This window comes from Prionailurus bengalensis, chromosome X (genome assembly GCF_016509475.1).
Source record: "Prionailurus bengalensis isolate Pbe53 chromosome X, Fcat_Pben_1.1_paternal_pri, whole genome shotgun sequence".
Taxonomy (NCBI): Eukaryota; Metazoa; Chordata; class Mammalia; order Carnivora; family Felidae; genus Prionailurus; species Prionailurus bengalensis.
This window is the reverse complement of record NC_057361.1, coordinates 113,528,671-113,534,400: the sequence shown is the minus strand read 5'-3', so window position 1 is coordinate 113,534,400 and position 5,730 is coordinate 113,528,671. Positions and strand designations below refer to the sequence as shown.

The 5,730-nt window shown below is 46.7% G+C and overlaps 1 long non-coding RNA gene across 3 annotated transcripts; it reads right to left on the bottom strand.

Annotated features, from left to right (window-relative positions):
* Positions 1-4,939, bottom strand: LOC122477983. Of its 3 annotated transcripts, none has more exons than XR_006295801.1 (4): positions 4,709-4,939; positions 3,105-3,359; positions 1,038-1,150; positions 1-579 (listed from the first exon to the last, which is right to left on the bottom strand). It is a non-coding gene; the product is annotated as an uncharacterized LOC122477983 (long non-coding RNA). The 3 variants fall into 3 exon arrangements; XR_006295802.1 differs by having other exon boundaries at positions 1,038-1,256; positions 4,709-4,938; XR_006295803.1 differs by having other exon boundaries at positions 1,038-1,256; positions 3,105-3,267; positions 4,709-4,937.
* Positions 4,940-5,730: the final 791 nt, after the last annotated feature.

Here is a 5,730-nt window from a genome sequence, read left to right as displayed (position 1 = left end):
TTCGGATTTCTCAAAATTTATTTCACTTTTTCTTGTTCCCCATGGTTGCTGTGATTTCGTTCTTTTTACATTTATTTTTGGCCACATAATACATTCACATGGTTACAAAGGTAAATGGCGTGAGAGAACGAATGTGCAACGTAAAGTCTCCCGTCCACTGCTTTCTCCCAGTCCTCCATCGTCACCCAGTGTCGTCAGTCTCTTAGATCTCTTGCAGAGATGCCTTTACGTGCATCCAAGCAAGTACGTAGATATTCTCACCAACCCTTATTTTACACACAGTAGTATACAATACATTGTTCGACATCTTTGTTTTTTCATTTAACAATATATTTTGGAGATCATTCCATGTCAGCAAATGCTTCTTTATTCTTTCTTTCTTTCTTTCTTTTTTTTTTACAACTGCATAGTATTCCACTGTATGATGATATACCATAACTTATTTAACTAGTTCCCTATTGACGAACATTTAGGTTGTTTCCAGTCACATGATATTAGACCATGCTGCAACAACAACAACAACAACAAACCCGTACGTATTCATTTTTTAAAGTTTCCTTTCAGACATTTCTGCGGGATCTGGAAAGCAAAAAGAAATCACACTTTTTTTTTTAAATTTTTTTTTCAACGTTTATTTCTTTTTGGGACAGAGAGAGACAGCGCATGCACCGGGGAGGGGCAGAGAGAGAGGGAGACACAGAATCGGAAACTGGCTCCAGGCTCTGAGCCATCGGCCCAGAGCCCGACGCGGGGCTCGAACTCCCGGACCGCGAGATCGTGACCTGGCTGAAGTCGGACGCTTCACCAACTGCGCCACCCAGGCGCCCCAAAATCACACTTTTTAAAACATTAAACAATCAACATGTTGACCTAAACACATCACCCTAAGAGGAAGATAATTTAAAAGTCATTGTTTATTTTCTATTAGCCAGTGGAAAATAAAAATTTCTGTTATCAACGCATAGCAAATTATTTGCGGTATACATCTTCTTCAAAGCCAGACATTGCATTTTCAAGCTTCCAATGCAAAGCCCTACCTGGCCTTGAGAATCTTTGTTGCCCCGTGTGTGATTCTCCATGTAGAGCTGCAGCAAAAAGCCAGAGACGATGTGTTCTCTGGTGCCTCCATCCACAATGCTGCCGTTGTTGGCTAGATTGGTAAGAAGCAATTACAGGAGACATTTCTTTCTATCAGTTCATTTGCTCAAATCAACATTCACTGAGTGTCTGCTGCGGGCCAGGTGCTGAACTGGATGCTGGGGAGACAAGGATAGAGATGATAGTGCCAGGGCGCCTGGGTGGCCCAGTCAGTTGAGCGTCTGACTCTTGATTTCAGCTCAGATCGTGATCCCAGCATCGTGGGATTGAGCCCTGCATCGGGCTCTGCCCGGAGCATGGAGCCTGCTTAAGATTCTCTCTCTCTCCCTCTGCTCCTCTCCCCGCCTCGTGCTCAATCTCTCTCTCTCTCTAAAATAAAATAAAATAAAATAAAATAAAATAATGGTGGTCCCTACCTTGCCAGGAGGTCCCAGTTCAGAGAAGCCAACCAGTACAGGAGCAGACAAACATAAAACAAAGTGAGAAGTGCCACAGTAGAGGGGAACACAGACGGCTGTGGGAACATTAAGGAGGAGTACCTACCCAGCCAGGGGGCTGGAATAGAAAGAATATCAGAGAAGCTTCCCTAGGAGGAGAGATCCCTGCCATCACTTTGTATCCTGGCTTCTAGCACTCCACTGACAAATCCCAGCGTTCAACATCCATCTACTGTCCTTGGCTTTTCTAATCCAGAACCTCCTATCTGTTTTCATTGTGCAGCCATCTTCTAGTTGACTATATTGACTCTGACACTCCAAAGGCTCAGGAGGAGTAAGGTAGGAAAGGGTTCGGGATAATCAGCATTGACAAAGGATGTTGGGGACAGGGATACGTGGAAGGTTGGCCTGGTTGGAGGTATTAGTTTTGCCAGCGTGACCGTAATCCTCAATCTCTCTTCTTACCAGCTGCCTATCTCCATCCCAGATCCCCAAAGTGAATTTTGTTGGCAAATGCTTGCTCCTTGTTTCTGACTTGGGAGGCACTTTACCTCCGTGCCCCATTCGTGTAAGAAAAATAAAGCTATATTTATCTATATGCCTAGATGGAAAAGGAACACAGGTAACACCGATTGCCCCTGGGGAGTAGAACTGGAGGCTGGCATGATGTTTACAATGAACGTATTTTGCTTTTGTAATAACTTAGTTTTTTGGAAAAAAAAATTTTTTTATTTTTTTATTAAAAACAATGTTTTTACATTTATTTGTTTTGAGAGACAGAGATAGGACACAGGTGTGGAAGGGGCAGACAGAGAGGGAGACACAGAATCCGAAGCAGGCTCCAGGCTCCGAGCCGTCAGCACAGAGCCCGACGTGGGGCTCGAACCCACAAGCCGGGAGATCATGACCTGAGCCGAAGTCGGACGCCTGACCGACTGAGCCACCCGGGTGCCCCTGTAATAATTTACTTTTCCATAAACTTTTTACTTAAATAAACCTTTACAGACAGAAAAGCACACAACTCATAAGCTTAATGAATTTTCATGAAGTGAACACGCCCGTCGGAATCATCACCCAGATGTAGACCTTTACCTCTGAAACCCCCCTTCTCAGTCACCTCTACTTCTCACAAAGGTAACCGCTGTGCTGCCTTCTGTCACCAAAGATAGCTCTGGCCGGGAGTTCTAGTTGCTTCTTATCCTTGCTAGCACTTGGTACCATCTGTATTATTTAATAGGTCTGTAATATTATCTCATTAGAATTTTGATTTGTATTTCCCTGATGGCTAATGACGTTGAACATCTTTGTGTGTGCTCATTTGCCACCCATATGTCCTCTTTGTTGCTAGCATCTTTCAAAAACATAGAACGTGGTCATTTAAAACAACAAAAATATAGAACGTGGTCATTTAAAACAATTGCTTGAAAATACTAATGCCACTAACCTGACTAGGGGTCTTTAAGTGTAACAATCCTTCGGAGGGGCGGATATGGGGGGTGGGAATAGCCAGAATTCGGTAGCAGACATTACAGACTACCCTGCTGTGGGATCTTGGGTAAACTATTTAACCTTTTGGTTCCTTAGGTCGCTTTGTCTATAAAGCAGAGGTAACAATAGTTCCTGCTTCAGAGGGTGGTCCTGAGAATTAGATGAGAAAACTATATAAGGCAATCTGCTCCATGCCTGACACGGTAAATGTTCGTCCATGTTCTCTCTACCTATCTGGCCAAGCCTGGAAAGACAAGGGAGAGAAGTTCGTCCTTGAGGCAGTCAGCAGCTTAGTATCTGACGGAGAATGGGTGAGTGATCCCTCTTTTTCTGGCTCTAAGGAAAAAAAAAAAACCCTTCAGGGTTGTGTTCTGGATGCAGGATTCTGTCCCTTCACTCCCTGCTGTGCTCCCCACCCCCAACCAGCACAAGGAAAATTCTAGAAGAAATTTCTAGTCACAACTGGGCTTTTGGAAGCTGCCGCGTCCCTCGTATGAGTTTAACACCTCCTGCTGTGCGTCTAACAGAAAGACACAAGTCCCATGGACTCTTTCTGTATAATTCACAAAGGTCTTCCCATTGATGTGTCCTATGGCAGGACTGCCTGAGGTGCCTTGTGGCTGACACCAAGTGGTCAACATCCATGTAGCAAATATTGGCTCAGCACTTAGCAAGCGCTGGGCTCTCTGATAGGTCTGGGGAACTAAAACGAAGAAGAAAGAGCTACTAGTTAAGGAGATAGGAAAGCAAGGAGTCAACCACAGTGCACTGGGGAAGCATCAGAACAAGGCAAGTAGATGGGGTTGTGGGAGCACGCAGGAGGAGTGGGGGTGAAGTGTGACAGGGCCAGGGAAGGTTCCTGGAGGAGGTAATGTTAGAACCCTGAGGGGATTTTCTGGGTGCCCTCCAGGTACAGGAAATAACACACGCAAAGACCCGGAGACCGAGCATCTTTCTTCTCGTGAGGCTGCATGCTTGGGACCAAAGCCTTGCTCCGGGCTCTGCATAGCACCCCAGCTTCTTCCAATGGGCCCTTAAGGTGGAGCACAGGCTATTAGGGCTTTATAGGTAGACAAAATCCCCTCTGCTCCAGAGTGAAGATCAGGGATCAAGTACACCCTAGGTAGGTATGTTATTGGCACCCGTTTTCCTTTAGAAATCAGCCTGATATGAACATATGAGGCTTGTCTGTGTGGTTGAAGCCCACTTTTAACCTCCTTCCTTCTGGTCTCAGCTTGCCTTCTGTACCTCCCTTAGAGCTCCAGAACCCTGGTAGGCTGGCCCCACGCTCCTATGCACCGAGACCCCCCACCACACAGCCTTTCCTTGGGCCCCTCTTAATTTACCCCTACCCAATCCTTCTTGACTTCACAGGTTCAGGGTTCTCTCCTGTCTTTCTCATTCTGTCTCTCCCCAACTTCTAACTACTACTCTCCAGGCTGCTCTCGTTAGTCCTGACCCTGGGCTCCAGCAGTCCCTCTGCCCCGTCCTGTGGTTCACTCCTGGGGCTCTTTCTGAAACAGCACTCCTGCTCCCAACTCATTTCCTAATATCCTCACAGGAGACTGTCTTCTTGGTGGGGACCTCACTCAGAGAACCTCTGGTGCTCCCACAGGGTCTCCTGGGGCCGGCCCCATGGTTTCATAAATGGGGAAATTGAGGCTCGGAGAGAGGGGACGACTTACCAAAGTCATGCAGCAAGTTAGTGGCAGAGCAGAGACTAGCCCAGGCCTCCAGACTTCCAGCCAATGCTCTTCCCCGGGAATCAGGCCGCCCCTTCCCAAGGCTCAGGTCTTCTAGCCGACATTTGCTCCCACCCCCTGCCTGCACGGTACACCATCTCTGTAAGCACTTCCTTCCTGAGTCAGTTCATTAAGACTGCAGCTGGCCCGTCCAGGCTTCTGACTCAGCAGCCTCGCAAAGAACATCCAACCATGTCTGCATACAATTACGGAAATGCCAGGCGCAGGAAGCATTTCTTTTTCCTGGCAGAGTGGAGGGTACAGAAGGAGATGAAGAGATTCGATTAAATGGTAAGATGTCAGGGACCACGGTAGGGGTGGGGTGAGGGGGAGAAGGGCTGTATCCAAGGATTTGGGATTAGTAGTTAAATACATTTTGGTACCAAAGTAGAGTTGCTGGTGTAGAGGGACCCCCGTGATACACCGTTAGTACAAATGTCATGGCAAAAATAGAATGTTTCCACAGTTCCACTTAAGGCTGCAAAGTAAAAGGGAGGCGAGAGTCCCCAGAGTGCCTATGAGTACTAATTAGAAATGAGCTGTATGTTCCTCTCCATTCTCTGCACCCATGTTAATTTTTATCTACGGGTTGGTAGCTGGAAACAATTACCACAACCTTTGAGATCTGCTGGGGCTCAAGCATTCACCTGCCAATACATGGAGTTGAGAACTTTTCTCCTTCACAATGTGCCACGGTGAACGGTGCCATCTTGCTAAGTGTAGACTTAGAACAGCTCCCACCAGAGCACATCTATATCTCATCCAACATCTAACCCTCAAGGATTTTTTTTTTTTTAAGTAATCTCCATGCCCAACGTGGGGCTTGAACTCACAACCTTGATATCAAGAGTTGCACGCTCCACCGACTGAGCCAACCAGGTGCCCCTCCAACCAAGGATTTTGACGTCAAGATGTCTTCTGACGCAGAGGGGCAGGAAGCCCTGACACCCCCTATTGTGATAAGG